We start from the raw sequence: 17,721 nt of genomic DNA, 5'->3' as shown, positions 1-17,721 counted from the left end.
GTCCCCTTTGTCAATTTCGTCAACTTCGTCCTCTTCGTCAACTTCGTCATCTTCGTCCACAACGTCCACTTCGTCACATTCGTCCACTTCGTGAACTTCGTCAACTTCGTCCAATTCATCCACTTCGTCCATTTCGTCCACTTCGTCAACTTCGTCAACTTTGTCAACTTCTTCCATTTCCTCAACTTCGTCAACCTCCTCAACTTCTTCCACTTCGTCAACTTCGTCCACTTCTTCCACTTCATCCACTTCGTCAACTTCCTCAACTTCATCTACTTCTTCCACTTCGTCCAGTTCGTCCACTTTGTCAACTTCGTCCACTTCGTCAACTTCATCAACTTCTTCAATTTGCTCAACTTCGTCAACTTCGTCAACTTTGTCCACTTCGTTCACTTCGTCCAATTCGTCAACTTCGTCGAATTCGTCCACTTCGTCCACCTCGTCCTCTTCGTCCACTTCGTCCACTTCTTCAACTTTGTCCACTTCGCCAACTTCTTCCTTTTCTTAACCTTCGTCAAGTTGCTCAAGTTCGTCAACTTCCTCAACTTCGTCCACTTCGTCCACTTCGTCAATTTCGGCCACTTCGTCAACTTCGTCCACTTCGTCAATTTCGTCCACTTCGTGCACTTCGTCAACTTTGTCCTCTTCGTCAACTTCGTGAACTTCATCCACTTCGTCAACTTCTTCCATTTCCTCAACTTCGTCAAATTCGTCCACTTCGTCCACTTCTTCCACTTCGTCCACTTCGTCAACTTCGTCCACTTCGTCCACTTTGTCCACTTCGTCCACTTCGTCCAATTCGTCCACTTCGTCCAATTCATCCACTTCGTCCTCTTCGTCCACTTCGTCCAATTCATCAACTTCGTCCACTTCGTCCACTTTGTCAACTTCGTCCACTTCGTCAACTTCATCAACTTCTTCCATTTCCTCGACTTTGCCAACTTCCTCCACTTCGTTCATTTCGTTCACTTCGTCCACTTCGTCCAATTCGTCCACTTTGTCCACTTCGTCCACTTCGTCCTCTTCGTCCACTTCGTTCACTTCGTCCACTTCGTCCACTTCGTCCACTTCTTCAACGTTGTCAACTTTTTCCATTTCCTCATCTTCGTCAACTTCCTTAACTTTGTCCATTTTGTTCACTTCGTCCACTTCGTCCACTTCGTCAACTTCGTCCACTTCGTCCACTTCGTCCGCTTCGTCCGCTTCGTCCACTTCGTCCTGTTTGTCCACTTCGTCCATTTCGGCCACTATGTGCACTTCGTCCACTTCGTCCACTTTGACCACTTCGTCCAATTCGTCCAATTCGTCCACTTTGTCCCCTTCGTCCACTTCGTCAACTTCGTCAACTTCCTCAACTTCCTCCACTTCATCCACTTCCTCCACTTCCTCCAGTTCGTCAACTTTGTCAACTTCGGCCACTTCGTCCACTTCGTCAACTTCGTCCACTTCGTCCACTTCGTCCAGTTCGTCCTCTTCGTCCTCTTCGTCCTGTCGTCCACTTCGCCCACTTCGTTAACTATGTCCACTTCGTCTATTTCGTCCACTTCGTCCAATTCGTCCACTTCGTCCACTGCGTCCACTTTGTCCGCTTCGTCCACTTCATCCACTTCGTCCACTTCGTCAACTTCGTCCACTTCGTCCCCTTTGTCAATTTCGTCAACTTCGTCCTCTTCGTCAACTTCGTCATCTTCGTCCACAACGTCCACTTCGTCACATTCGTCCACTTCGTGAACTTCGTCAACTTCGTGAACTTCGTCAACTTCATGAACTTCGTCAACTTCGTCCAATTCATCCACTTCGTCCGTTTCGTCCACTTCGTCAACTTCGTCCACTTCGTCAACTTTGTCAACTTCTTCCATTTCCTCCACTTCGTCAACCTCCTCAACTTCTTCCACTTCGTCAACTTCGTCCACTTCTTCCACTTCGTCCACTTCATCCACTTCGTCAACTTCCTCAACTTCATCTACTTCGTCAACTTCCTCAACTTTGTCAACTTCGTCCACTTCGTCAACTTCGTCAACTTCTTAAATTTGCTCAACTTCGTCAACTTCGTCAACTTTGTCCACATCGTCCAATTCGTCCACTTCGTCGAATTCGTCTACTTCGTCCACCTCGTCCTCTTCGTCTACTTCGTCCACTTCTTCAACTTCGTCCACTTCGTCAACTTCTTCCTTTTCTTAACCTTCGTCAAGTTGCTCAAGTTCGTCAACTTCCTCAACTTCGTCCACTTCGTCCACTTCGTCAACTTCGGCCACTTCGTCAACTTTGTCCACTTCGTCAATTTCGTCCACTTCGTGCACTTCGTCAACTTTGTCCTCTTCGTCAACTTCGTGAACTTCATCCACTTCGTCAACTTCTTCCATTTCCTCAACTTCGTCAACTTCGTCAAATTCTTCCACTTCGTCCACTTGTTCCACTTCGTCAACTTCGTCCACTTCGTCCACTTCGTCCATTTCGTCCACTTCGTCCACTTCATCCACTTCGTCCTCTTCGTCCACTTCGTCCAATTCATCAACTTCGTCCACTTCGTCCACTTTGTCAACTTCGTCCACTTCGTCAACTTCATCAACTTCTTCCATTTCCTCAACTTTGTCAACTTCCTCCACTTCGTTCATTTCGTTCACTTCGTCCACTTCGTCCAATTCGTCCACTTTGTCCACTTCGTCCACTTCGTCCACTTCGTCCTCTTCGTCCACTTCGTTTACTTCGTCCACTTCGTCCACTTCTACAACGTTGTCAACTTTTTCCATTTCCTCATCTTCGTCAACTTCCTTAACTTTGTTCATTTTGTTCACGTCGTCCACTTCGTCCACTTCGTCGGCTTCGTCCGCTTCGTCCGCTTCGTCCACTTCGTCCTGTTTGTCCACTTCGTCCACTTCGTCCACTTCGTCCAATTCGTCCAATTCGTCCACTTTGTCCCCTTCGTCCACTTCGTCAACTTCCTCAACTTCCTCAACTTCCTCCACTTCATCCACTTCCTCCACTTCGTCCACTTCCTCCAGTTCGTCAACTTTGTCAACTTCGGCCACTTCGTCCTCTTCGTCTACTTCGTCCTCTTTGTCCACTTCGTCAACTATGTCAACTTCGTCCACTTCGTCAACTTCGTCCACTTCGTCCAGTTCGTCCAGTTCGTCCACTTCATCCACTTCGTCCTCTTCGTCCTCTTCGTCCTGTCGTCCACTTCGCCCACTTCATAAACTATGTCCACTTCGTCTATTTCGTCCACTTCGTCCAATTCGTCCACTTCGTCCACTTCGTCCACTATGTCCACTTCGACCACTTCCTGCACTTCCTCCACTTCCTCCACTTCGTCCACTTCATCAACTTCGTCCACTTTGTCAATTTCGTTCGCTTCGTCAACTTCGTCAATTTCGTTCACAACGTCACTTCGTCACATTCGTCCACTTCGTGAACTCCGTGAACTTCGTCAACTTCATCCACTTCGTCCATTTCGTCCACTTCGTCAACTTGGTCCACTTCGTCAACTTCTTCCATTTCCTCAACTTCGTCAACCTCCTCAACTTCTTCCACTTCGTCATCTTCGTCCACTTCGTCCATTTCTTCCACTTTGTCCACTTCGTCCACTGCGTCCACTTCGTCCGCTTCGTCCACTTCGTCAACTTCGTTCGCTTCGTCCCCTTTGTCAATTTCTTCAACTTCGTCATCTTCGTCAACTTCGTCATCTTCGTCCACAACGTCCACTTCGTCACATTCGTCCACTTCGTGAACTTCGTCAACTTCGTCCAATTCATCCACTTCGTCCATTTCGTCCACTTCGTCAACTTCGTCCACTTCGTCAACTTTGTCAACTTCTTCCATTTCCTCAACTTCGTCAACCTCCTCAACTTCTTCCACTTCGTCAACTTCGTCCACTTCTTCCACTTCGTCCACTTCATCCACTTCGTCAACTTCCTCAACTTCATCTACTTTGTCCACTTCGTCCACTTCGTCAACTTCGTCCACTTCATCAACTTCGTCCACTTTGTCAATTTTGTTCTCTTCGTCAACTTCGTCAATTTCGTTCACAACGTCACTTCGTCACATTCGTCCACTTCGTGAACTTCGTGAACTTCGTCAACTTCATCCACTTCGTCCATTTCGTCCACTTCGTCAACTTCGTCCACTTCGTCAACTTCTTCCATTTCCTCAACTTCGTCAACCTCCTCAACTTCTTCAACTTCGTCATCTTCGTCCACTTCGTCCATTTCTTCCACTTTGTCCACTTCGTCCACTGCGTCCACTTCGTCCGCTTCGTCCACTTCGTCCACTTCGTCAACTTCGTCCACTTTGTCCCCTTTGTCAATTTCGTCAACTTCGTCCTCTTCGTCAACTTCGTCATCTTCGTCCATAACGTCCACTTCGTCACATTCGTCCACTTCGTGAACTTCGTCAACTTCTTCCAATTCATCCACTTCGTCCATTTCGTCCACTTCGTCAACTTCGTCCACTTCGTCAACTTTGTCAACTTCTTCCATTTCCTCAACTTCGTCAACCTCCTCAACTTCTTCCACTTCGTCCACTTCTTCCACTTCGTCCACTTCATCCACTTCGTCAACTTCCTCAACTTCATCTACTTCTTCCACTTCGTCCAGTTCGTCCACTTTGTCAACTTCGTCCACTTCGTCAACTTCATCAACTTCTTCAATTTGCTCAACTTCGTCAACTTTGTCCACTTCGTCCACTTCGTCCAATTCGTCAACTTCGTCGAATTCGTCCACCTCGTCCTCTTCGTCCACTTCTTCAACTTCGTCCACTTCGCCAACTTCTTCCTTTTCTTAACCTTCGTCAAGTTGCTCAAGTTCGTCAACTTCCTCAACTTCGTCCACTTCGTCCACTTCGTCAATTTCGGCCACTTCGTCAACGTCGTCCACTTCGTCAATTTCGTCCACTTCGTGCACTTCGTCAACTTTGTCCTCTTCGTCAACTTCGTGAACTTCATCCACTTCGTCAACTTCTTCCATTTCCTCAACTTCGTCAAATTCGTCAAATTCGTCCACTTCTTCCACTTCGTCCACTTCGTCAACTTCGTCCACTTCGTCCACTTTGTCCACTTCGTCCACTTCGTCCAATTCGTCCACTTCGTCCAATTCATCCACTTCGCCCTCTTCGTCCACTTCGTCCAATTCATCAACTTCGTCCACTTCGTCCACTTTGTCAACTTCGTCCAATTCGTCAACTTCATCAACTTCTTCCATTTCCTCAACTTTGTCAACTTCCTCCACTTCGTTCATTTCGTTCACTTCGTCCACTTCGTCCACTTCGTCCAATTCGTCCACTTTGTCCACTTCGTCCACTTCGTCCTCTTCGTCCACTTCGTTCACTTCGTCCACTTCGTCCACTTCTTCAACGTTGTCAACTTTTTCCATTTCCTCATCTTCGTCAACTTCCTTAACTTTGTCCATTTTGTTCACTTCGTCCACTTCGTCCACTTCGTCAACTTCGTCCACTTCGTCCGCTTCGTCCGCTTCGTCCACTTCGTCCTGTTTGTCCACTTCGTCCATTTCGGCCACTATGTGCACTTCGTCCACTTTGTCCACTTCGTCCAATTCGTCCAATTCGTCCACTTTGTCCCCTTCGTCCACTTCGTCAACTTCCTCAACTTCCTCAACTTCCTCCACTTCATCCACTTCCTCCACTTCCTCCAGTTCATCAACTTTGTCAACTTCGGCCACTTCGTCCTCTTCGTCTACGTCGTCCTCTTTGTCCACTTCGTCAACTATGTCAACTTCGTCCACTTCGTCAACTTCGTCCAGTTCGTCCAGTCCGTCCACTTCGTCCTCCTCGTCCTCTTCGTCCTGTCGTCCACTTCGCCCACTTCGTTAACTATGTCCACTTCGTCTATTTCGTCCACTTCGTCTAATTCGTCCACTTCGTCCACTCCGTCCACTTTGTCCGCTTCGTCCACTTCATCCACTTCGTCCACTTCGTCAACTTCGTCCACTTCGTCCCCTTTGTCAATTTCGTCAACTTCGTCCTCTTCGTCAACTTCGTCATCTTCGTCCACAACGTCCACTTCGTCACATTCGTCCACTTCGTGAACTTCGTCAACTTCGTCCAATTCATCCACTTCGTCCATTTCGTCCACTTCGTCAACTTCGTCCACTTCGTCAACTTTGTCAACTTCTTCCATTTCCTCCACTTCGTCAACCTCCTCAACTTCTTCCACTTCGTCAACTTCGTCCACTTCTTCCACTTCGTCCACTTCATCCACTTCGTCAACTTCCTCAACTTCATCTACTTCTTCCACTTCGTCCACTTCGTCCACTTTGTCAACTTCGTCCACTTCGTCAACTTCTTCAATTTGCTCAACTTCGTCAACTTCGTCAACTTTGTCCACTTCGTCCAATTCGTCCACTTCGTCGAATTCGTCCACTTCGTCCACCTCGTCCTCTTCGTCTACTTCGTCCACTTCTTCAACTTCGTCCACTTCGTCAACTTCGTCAACTTCTTCCTTTTCTTAACCTTCGTCAAGTTGCTCAAGTTCGTCAACTTCCTCAACTTCGTCCACTTCGTCAACTTCGGCCACTTCGTCAACTTCGTCCACTTCGTCAATTTCGTCCACTTCGTGCACTTCGTCAACTTTGTCCTCTTCGTCAACTTCGTGAACTTCATCCACTTCGTCAACTTCTTCCATTTCCTCAACTTCGTCAACTTCGTCAAATTCGTCCACTTCGTCCACTTCTTCCACTTCGTCCACTTCGTCAACTTCGTCCACTTCGTCCACTTCGTCCACTTCGTCCACCTCGTCCATTTCGTCCACTTCGTCCACTTCATCCACTTCGTCCTCTTCGTCCACTTCGTCCAATTCATCAACTTCGTCCACTTCGTTTACTTCGTCCACTTCGTCCACTTCGTCCACTTCTTCAACGTTGTCAACTATTTCCATTTCCTCATCTTCGTCAACTTCCTTAACTTTGTCCATTTTGTTCACGTCGTCCACTTCGTCCACTTCGTCAACTTCGTCCACTTCGTCGGCTTCGTCCACTTCGTCCGCTTCGTCCGCTTCGTCCACTTCGTCCTGTTTGTCCACGTCGTCCACTTCGTCCAATTCGTCCAATTCGTCCACTTTGTCCCCTTCGTCCACTTCGTCAACTTCCTCAACTTCCTCAACTTCCTCCACTTCATCCACTTCCTCCACTTCCTCCAGTTCGTCAACTTTGTCAACTTCGGCCACTTCGTCCTCTTCGTCTACTTCGTCCTCTTTGTCCACTTCGTCAACTATGTCAACTTCGTCCACTTCGTCAACTTCGTCCACTTCGTCCAGTTCGTCCAGTTCGTCCACTTCATCCACTTCGTCTTCTTCGTCCTGTCGTCCACTTCGCCCACTTCATAAACTATGTCCACTTCGTCCAATTCGTCCACTTCGTCCACTATGTCCACTTCGACCACTTCCTCCACTTCCTCCACTTCCTCCACCTCCTCCACTTCGTCAACTTTGTCAACTTGGTCCACTTCGTCCTCTTCATCCACTTCGCCCACTTTGTCCACTTCGTCAACTTCGTCCACTTCGTCAACTACGTCAACTATGTCTACTTCGTCTACTTCGTCTACTTCGTCCACTTTGTCCACTTCGTCCACTTCGTCAACTTCGTCCACTTTGCCAACTTCGTCCACTTCGTCAATTTCATCAACTTCATCCATTTCCTCAACTCCGTCAACTTCCTACTCTTCGTTCATTTCGTGCACTTCGTTCACTTCGTCCACTTCGTCCACTTTGTCCACTTCGTCCACTTCGTCCACTTCGTCCAATTCGTCCACTTCGTCCTCTTCGTCCACTTCGTCCACTTCGTCTACTTCGTCCACTTCTTCAACTTTGTCAACTTCTTCCATTTCCTCATCTTCGTCAACTTCCTCAACCTTGTCCATTTTGTTCACTTCGTTCACTTCGTCCACTTCGTCCACTTCGTCCACTTCGTCCACTTCGTCAACTTCGTCCACTTCGTCCGCTTCGTCCCCTTCGTCCACTTCGTCCACTATGTCCACTTCGTCCAATTCGTCCAATTCGTCCACTTCGTCAACTTCCTCAACTTCCTCCACTTCCTCCACTTCCTCCACTTCGTCAACTTTGTCAACTTCGTCCACTTCGTCCTCTTCGTCTACTTCGTCCTCTTCGTCCACTTCGTCAACTATGTCAACTTCGTCCACTTCGTCAACTTCGTCAACTTTGTCAACTTCGTGCAGTTCGTCCACTTCGTCCTCTTCGTCCTCTCGTCCACTTCGTCCACTTCGTCAACTTCGTCCTCTTCGTCCACTTCGTCCACTTTGTCCACTTCGTCCACTTCGTCCTCTTCGTCCACTTCGTTTACTTCGTCCACTTCGTCCACTTCTTCAACGTTGTCAACTTTTTCCATTTCCTCATCTTCGTCAACTTCCTTAACTTTGTCCATTTTGTTCACGTCGTCCACTTCGTCAACTTCGTCCACCTCGTCCGCTTCGTCCGCTTCGTCCGCTTCGTCCACTTCGTCCTGTTTGTCCACTTCATCCACTATGTGCACTTCGTCCACTTTGTCCACTTCGTCAACTTCGTCAACTTCCTCAACTTCGTCTACTTCATCCACTTCCTCCACTTCCTCCAGTTCGTCAACTTTGTCAACTTTAGCCACTTCGTCCTCTCCGTCTACTTCGTCCTCTTTGTCCACTTCGTCAACTATGTCAACTTCGTCCACTTCGTCAACTTCGTCCACTTCGTCCAGTTCGTCCAGTTCGTCCACTTCATCCACTTCGTCCTCTTCGTCCTCTTCGTCCTGTCGTCCACTTCGCCCACTTCATAAACTATGTCCACTTCGTCTATTTCGTCCACTTCGTCCAATTCGTCCACTTCGTCTACTTCGTCCACTATGTCCACTTCGACCACTTCCTCCACTTCCTCCACCTCCTCCACTTCGTCAACTTTGTCAACTTGGTCCACTTCGTCCTCTTCATCCACTTCGCCCACTTTGTCCACTTCGTCAACTTCGTCCACTTCGTCAACTACGTCAACTATGTCTACTTCGTCCACTTCGTCTACTTCGTCCACTTTGTCCACTTCGTCCACTTCGTCCACTTCGTCAACTTCGTCCACTTCGTCCACTTTGCCAACTTCGTCCACTTCGTCAATTTCATCAACTTCATCCATTTCCTCAGTTCCGTCAACTTCCTACTCTTCGTTCATTTCGTGCACTTCGTTCACTTCGTCCACTTCGTCCACTTTGTCTACTTTGTCCACTTCGTCCACTTCGTCCAATTCGTCCACTTCGTCCTCTTCGTCCACTTCGTCCACTTCGTCTACTTCGTCCACTTCTTCAACTTTGTCAACTTCTTCCATTTCCTCATCTTCGTCAACTTCCTCAACCTTGTCCATTTTGTTCACTTCGTTCACTTCGTCCACTTCGTCCACTTCGTCCACTTCGTCAAATTCGTCCACTTCGTCCGCTTCGTCCGCTTCGTCCCCTTCGTCCACTTCGTCCACTATGTCCACTTCGTCCACTTCGTCCAATTCGTCCAATTCGCCCACTTCGTCCACTTCCTCAACTTCGTCCACTTCCTCCACTTCCTCCACTTCCTCCACTTCGTCAACTTTGTCAACTTCGTCCACTTCGTCCTCTTTGTCTACTTCGTCCTCTTCGTCCACTTCGTCAACTATGTCAACTTCGTCCACTTCGTCAACTTCGTCAACTTTGTCAACTTCGTCCAGTTCGTCCACTTCGTCCTCTTCGTCCTCTCGTCCACTTCGTCCACTTCGTCAACTATGTCCACTTCGTCTATTTCGTCCACTTAGTCCACTTCGTCCAATTCGTCCACTTCGTCCACTATGTCCACTTCGTCCACTATGCCCACTTCGTCCACTTCGTCCTCTTCGTCAACTTCGTCCACTTCCTCCGCTTCGTGTACTCTCTTAACTTCGTCCACTTCGTCCACCTCGTCAACTTCGTCTACTTCGTCCACTTCGTCCACTTCCTCCACCTCCTTCACTTCGTCAACTTGGTCAACTTCGTCCACTTCGTCCTCTTCATCCACTTCGCCCACTTCGTGCACTTCGTCATCTTCGTCCACTTCGTCAACTTCGTAAACTATGTCTACTTCGTCCACTTCGTCAACTATGTCCACTTCGTACTCTTCGTCCACTTCGTCCATTTCTTCAATTCGTCCACTTCGCCCACTTCGTCAACTTCGTCCACTTCGTCAACTTCTTTCATTTCCTCAACTTCATCAAGTTCCTCAACTTCGTTCATTCGTGAACTTCGTTCACTTCGTCCACTTTGTCTACTTCGTCAACTTCGTCCAGTTCATCCAGTTCGCCCAGTCCGTCCACTTCGTCCTCTTCGTCCCGTCGTCTACTTCGCCCACTTCGTCAACTATGTCCACTTCGTCCACTTCGTCTATTTCGTCCACTTCGTCCACTATGTCCACTTTGTCCACTTCGTCCACTTCCTCCACTTCGTCTACTTTGTTAACTTCGTCCATTCGTCCACTTCGTCGACTTCATCCACCTCGTCAACTTCGTCTACTTCGTCCACTTCGTCTACTTCGTCTACTTCGTCCACTTCGTCCACCTCGTCAACTTCGTCTACTTCGTCCACTTCCTCCACTTCCTCCACTTCCTCCACGTCCTCCACTTCGTCAACTTGGTCAACTTCGTCCTCTTCATCCACTTCCCCCACTTCGTGCACTTCGTCATCTTCGTCCACTTCGTCAACTTCGTAAACTATGTCCACTTCGTCCACTTCGTCAACTATGTCCACTTTGTACTCTTCGTCCACTTCGTTCATTTCTTCAATTCGTCCACTTCGCCCACTTCGTCCACTTCGTCAACTTCTTCCATTTCCTCAACTTCGTTCATTCGTGAACTTCGTTCACTTCGTCCACTTTGTCTACTTCGTCCACTTCGTCCAGTTCGTCCAGTTCGCCCAGTCCGTCCACTTCGTCCTCTTCGTCCCGTCGTCTACTTCGCCCACTTCGTCAACTATGTCCACTTCGTCCACTTCGTCTATTTCGTCGACTTCGTCCACTATGTCCACTTCGTCCACTTCGTCCACTTCCTCCACTTCGTCTACTTTATTAACTTCGTCCATTCGTCCACTTCGTCGACTTCATCCACCTCGTCAACTTCGTCCACTTCCTCCACTTCGTGTACTCTCTTAACTTCGTCCACTTCGTCAACCTCGTCAACTTCGTCTACTTCGTCCATTTCCTCCACTTCCTCCACCTCCTCCACTTCGGCAACTTGGTCAACTTCGTCCACTTCGTCCTCTTCATCCACTTCGCCCACTTCGTCCACTTCGTAAACTATGTCTACTTCGTCCACTTCGTCAACTATGTCCATTTCGTACTCTTCGTCCACTTCGTCCATTTCTTAAATTCGTCCACTTCGCCCACTTCGTCCACTTCGTCAACTTCGTCAACTTCTTTCATTTCCTCAACTTCATCAAGTTCCTCAACTTCGTTCATTCGTGAACTTCGTTCACTTCGTCCACTTTGTGTACTTCGTCAACTTCGTCCAGTTCATCTAGTTCGCCCAGTCCGTCCACTTCGTCCTCTTCGTCCCGTCGTCTACTTCGCCCACTTCGTCAACTATGTCCACTTCGTCTATTTCGTCCACTTCGTCCACTATGTCCACTTCGTCCACTTCCTCCACTTCGTCTACTTTGTTAACTTCGTCCATTCGTCCACTTCGTCGACTTCATCCACCTCGTCAACTTCGTCTACTTCGTCCACTTCGTCTACTTCGTCTACTTCGTCCACTTCGTCCACCTCGTTAACTTCGTCTACTTCGTCCACTTCCTCCACTTCCTCCACTTCCTCCACCTCCTCCACTTCCTCAACTTGGTCAACTTCGTCCTCTTCATCCACTTCGCCCACTTCGTGCACTTCGTCATCTTCGTCCACTTCGTCAACTTCGTAAACTATGTCTACTTCGTCCACTTCGTCAACTATGTCCACTTTGTACTCTTCGCCCACTTCGTCCACTTCGTCAACTTCTTCCATTTCCTCAACTTCGTTCATTCGTGAACTTCGTTCACTTCGTCCACTTTGTCTACTTCGTCCAGTTCGTCCAGTTCGCCCAGTCCGTCCACTTCGTCCTCTTCGTCCCGTCGTCTACTTCGCCCACTTCGTCAACTATGTCCACTTCGTCCACTTCGTCTATTTCGTCCACTTCGTCCACTTCCTCCACTTCGTCCACTATGTCCACTTCGTCCATTTCCTCCACTTCCTCCACTTCGTCTACTTTGTTAACTTCGTCCATTCGTCCACTTCGTCGACTTCATCCACCTCGTCAACTTCGTCTACTTCGTCCACTTCCTCCACTTCCTCCACTTCCTCCACTTCCTCCACTTCCTCCACTTCGTGCACTTCCTCCACTTCGTGTACTCTCTTAACTTCGTCCACATCGTCCACCTCGTCAAATTCGTCTACTTCGTCCACTTCCTCCACTTCCTCCATTTCCTCCACCGCTTCCACTTCGTCAACTTGGTCAACTTCGTCCACTTCGTCCTCTTCATCCACTTCGCCCACTTCGTGCACTTCGTCATCTTTGTCCACTTCGTCAACTTCGTAAACTATGTCTACTTCGTCCACTTCGTCCAGTTCGTCTACTTCGTCCACTTCGTCCTCTTCGTCCTCTTGTCCACTTCGTCAACTTCGTCAACTATGTCCACTTCGTACTCTTCGTCCCCTTCGTCCATTTCGTCAATTCGTCCACTTCGTCCACTTCGTCAACTTCGTCCACTTCGTCAACTTCGCCAACTTCTTCCATTTCCTCAACTTCATCAACTTCCTCAACTTCGTTCATTCGTGAACTTCGTTCACTTCGTCCACTTTGTCTACTTCGTCCACTTCGTCCAGTTCGTCCAGTTCGCCCAGTCCGTCCACTTCGTCCTCTTCGTCCCGTCGTCTACTTCGCCCATTTCGTCAACTATGTCCACTTCGTCAACTTCGTCTATTTCGTCCACTTCGTCCACTTCGTCCACTATGTCCACTTCGTCCATTTCCTCCACTTCCTCCACTTCGTCTACTTTGTTAACTTCGTCCACTTCGTCCACTTCGTCGACTCCGTCCACCTCGTCAACTTCGTCTACTTCGTCCACTTCGTCTACTTCGTCTACTTCGTCTACTTCCTGCACTTCCTCCACTTCCTCCACTTCCTCCACCTCCTCCACTTTGTCAACTTCGTCCACTTCGTCCTCTTCATCCACTTCGCCCACTTCGTCCACTTCGTCATCTTCGTCCACTTCGTCAACTTCGTCAACTATGTCTGCTTCGTCCAGTTCGTCTACTTCGTCCACTTTGTCCACTTCGTCCACTTCGTCCACTTTGTCAACTTCGTCCACTTTGTCAACTTCATCAACTTCTTCCATTTCCTCAACTTCGTCTACTTCCTCAACTTCATTCATTACGTGCACTTCGTTCACTTCGTCCACTTCGTGCACTTTGTCCACTTCGTCCACTTTGTCCAGTTCGTCCACTTCGTCCACTTCGTCCACTTCGTCCACTTCATCCACTTCGTCTACTTTGTTCACTTCGTCCACTTTGTCAACTTCTTCCATTTCCTCATCTTCCTCCACTTCCTCCACTTCCTCCACTTCGTCAACTTTGTCAACTTCGTCCACTTTGTCCTCTTCGTCTACTCCGTCCTCTTCGTCCACTTGGTCAACTATGTCAACTTCGTCCACTTCGTCAACTTCGTCCGCTTCGTCCAGTTCGTCCAGTTCGTCCAGTTCGTCCTCTTCGTCCTCTCGTCCACTTCGTCCACTTCGTCAACTATGTCCACTTCATCCACTTCGTCCACTTCGTCCACTTCGTCCACTATGTCCACTTCGTCCACTTCGTCAACTTCGTCCACTTCCTCCACTTCGTGTACTCTCTTAACTTCGTCCACTTCGTCTACCTCGTCAACTTCGTCTACTTCGTCCATTTCCTCCACTTCCTCCACTTCCTCCACCTCCTCCACTTCGTCAACTTGGTCAACTTCGTCCACTTCGTCCTCTTCATCCACTTCGCCCACTTCGTGCACTTCGTCATCTTCGTCCACTTCGTCAACTTCGTAAACTATGTCTACTTCGTCCAGTTCGTCTACTTCGTCCACTTCGTCCTCTTCGTCCTCTTGTCCACTTCGTCCACTTCGTCAACTATGTCCACTTCGTACTCTTCTTCCACTTCTTCCACTTCGTCCATTTCGTCAATTCGTCCACTTCGCCCACTTCGTCCACTTCGTCAACTTCGTCCACTTCGTCAACTTCATCCATTTCCTCAACTTCATCAACTTCCTCAACTTCGTTCATTCGTGAACTTCGTTCACTTCATCCACTTTGTCTACTTCGTCCACTTCATCCAGTTCGTCCAGTTCGCCCAGTCCGTCCACTTCGTCCTCTTCGTCCCGTCGTCTACTTCGCCCACTTCGTCAACTATGTCCACTTCGTCCACTTCGTCCATTTCGTCCACTTCGTCCACTATGTCCACTTCGGCCACTTCGTCCACTTCGTCAACTTCTTCCACTTCGTGCACTTCCTCCACTTCGTGTACTCTCTTAACTTCGTCCACTTCGTCCACCTCGTCAACTTCGTCTACTTCGTCCACTTCCTCCACTTCCTCCACCTCTTCCACTTCGTCAACTTGGTCAACTTCATCCACTTCGTCCTCTTCATCCACTTCGCCCACTTCGTGCACTTCGTCATCTTTGTCCACTTCGTCAACTATGTCCACTTCGTCCACTTCGTCTATTTCGTCCACTTCGTCAACTTCGTCCACTATGTCCACTTCGTCCACTTCGTCCACTTCCTCCACTTCGTCTACTTTGTTAACTTCGTCCATTCGTCCACTTCGTCGACTTCATCCACCTCGTCAACTTCGTCTACTTCGTCCACTTCGTCTACTTCGTCCACTTCCTCCACTTCCACTACTTCTTCCACCTCCTCCACTTCGTCATCTTCGTCCAGTTCGTCAACTTCGTCAATTATGTCTACTTCGTCCAGTTCGTCTACTTCGTCCACTTCGTCCACTTTGTCAACTTCGTTCACTTTGTCAACTTCATCAACTTCTTCCATTTCCTCAACTTCGTCTACTTCCTTAACTTCGTTCATTAAGTGCACTTCGTTCACTTCGTCCACTTCGTCCACTTTGTCCACTTCGTCCACTTTGTCCACTTCGTCCACTTCGTCCACTTCGTCCACTTCATCCACTTCGTCCACTTCGTCCACTTCGTCCTCTTCGTCCACTTCGTCCACTTCGTCTACTTTGTCCACTTCGTTCACTTCTTCAACTTTGTCAACTTCTTTCATTTCCTCATCTTCGTCAACTTCCTCAACATTGTCCATTTTGTTCACCTCGTCCACTTCGTCAACTTCGTCAACTTCCTCAACTTCCTCAACTTCGTCCACTTCCTCCACTTCGTCAACTTTGTCAACTTCGTCCACTTCGTCCTCTTCGTCTACTTCGTCCTCTTCGTCCACTTCGTCAACTATGTCAACTTCGTCCACTTCGTCAACTTCGTCCACTTCGTCCAGTTCGTCCAGTTCGTCCACTTCGTCCTCTTCGTCCTCTCGTCCACTTCGTCCACTTTGTCAACTATGTCCACTTCGTCCACTTCGTCTATTTCGTCCACTTCGTCCAATTCGTACACTTCGTCCACTTCATCCACTATGTCCACTTCGTCCACTTCGTCAACTTCGTCCACTTCGTGCACTTCCTCCACTTCGTGTACTCTCTTAACTTCGTCCACTTCGTCCACCTCGTCAACTTCGTCTACTTCGTCCACTTCCTCCACTTCCTCCACCTCTTCCACTTCGTCAACTTGGTCAACTTCGTCCACTTCCTCCTCTTCATCCACTTCGCCCACTTCGTGCACTTCGTCATCTTTGTCCACTTCGTCAACTTCGTAAACTATGTCTACTTTGTCCAGTTCGTCCAGTTCGTCTACTTCGTCCACTTCGTCCTCTTCGTCCACTTGTCGACTTCGTCCACTTCGTCAACTATGTCCACTTCGTACTCTTCGTCCCCTTCGTCCATTTCGTCAATTCGTCCACTTCGTCCACTTCGTCCACTTCGTCAACTTCGTCCACTTCGTCAACTTCGTCAACTTCTTCCATTTCCTCAACTTCATCAACTTCCTCAACTTCGTTCATTCGTGAACTTCGTTCACTTCGTCGACTTTGTCTACTTCGTCCACTTCGTCCAGTTCGTCCAGTTCGCCCAGTTCGTTCACTTCGTCCTCTTCGTCCTCTTCGTCCCGTCGTCTACTTCGCCCAATTCGTCAACTATGTCCACTTCGTCCACTTCGTCTATTTCGTCAACTTCGTCCACTTCGTCCACTTCGTCCACTTCGTCCACTTCGTCCACTTCGTCCACTATGTCCACTTCGTCCACTTCGTCCACTTGCTCCACTTCGTCTACTTTGTTAACTTCGTCCACTTCGTCCACTTCGTCGACGTCGTCCACCTCGTCAACTTCGTATGCTTCGTCCACTTCGTGTACTTCGTCTACTTCGTCCACTTCGTCCACTTCCTCCACTTCCTCCACCTCCTCCACTTCCTCCACCTCCTCCACTTCGTCAACTTTGTCAACTTCGTCCACTTCGTCCTCTTCATCCACTTCGCCCACTTCGTCCACTTCGTCATCTTCGTCCACTTCGTCAACTTCGTCAACTATGTCTGCTTCGTCCAGTTCGTCTACTTCGTCCACTTTGTCCACTTCGTCCACTTTGTCAACTTCATCAACTTCTTCCATTTCCTCAACTTCGTCTACTTCCTCAACTTCGTTCATTACGTGCACTTTGTCCACTTCGTCCACTTCGTCCACTTCGTCCACTTCGTCCACTTCATCCACTTCGTCCTCTTCGTCCACTTCATCCAATTCGTCTACTTTGTCCACTTCGTTCACTTCTTCAACTTTGTCAACTTCTTCCATTTCCTCATCTTCGTCAACTTCCTCAACTTTGTCCATTTTGTTCACTTCGTCCACTTCGTCCACTTCGTCAACTTCCTCAACTTCCTCAACTTCCTCCACTTCCTCCACTTCCTCCACTTCGACAACTTTGTCAACTTCGTCCACTTCGTCCTCTTCGTCTACTCCGTCCTCTTCGTCCACTTCGTCAACTATGTCAACTTCGTCCACTTCGTCAACTTCGTCCGCTTCGTCCAGTTCGTCCACTTCGTCCACTTTGTCCTCTTCGTCCTCTCGTCCACTTCGTCCACTTCGTCAACTATGTCCACTTCGTCCACTTCGTCCACTTCGTCCACTTCGTCCACTTCGTCCAGTTCGTCCACTTCGTCAACTTCGTCCACTATGTCCACTTCGTCCACTTCGTCCACTTCGTCAACTTCGTCCACTTCGTGCACTTCCTCCACTTCGTGTACTCTCTTAACTTCGTCCACTTCGTCTACCTCGTCAACTTCGTCTACTTCGTCCACTTCGTCCACTTCCTCCACTTCCTTCACCTCCTCCACTTCGTCAACTTGGTCAACTTCGTCAACTTCGTCCTCTTCATCCACTTCGCCAACTTCGTGCACTTCGTCATCTTCGTCCACTTCGTCAACTTCGTAAACTATGTCTACTTCGTCCATTTCGTCCAGTTCGTCTACTTCGTCCACTTCGTCCTCTTCGTCCTCTTGTCCACTTCGTCCACTTCGTCAACTATGTCCACTTCGTACTCTTCGTCCACTTCGTCCACTTCGTCCATTTCGTCAATTCGTCCACTTCGCCCACTTCGTCCACTTCGTCAACTTCGTCAACTTCATCCATTTCCTCAAC

Source organism: Vigna angularis, chromosome 6, assembly GCF_016808095.1.
Source record: "Vigna angularis cultivar LongXiaoDou No.4 chromosome 6, ASM1680809v1, whole genome shotgun sequence".
NCBI lineage: Eukaryota > Viridiplantae > Streptophyta > Magnoliopsida > Fabales > Fabaceae > Vigna > Vigna angularis.
This window is presented reverse-complemented; position numbering follows the sequence as displayed.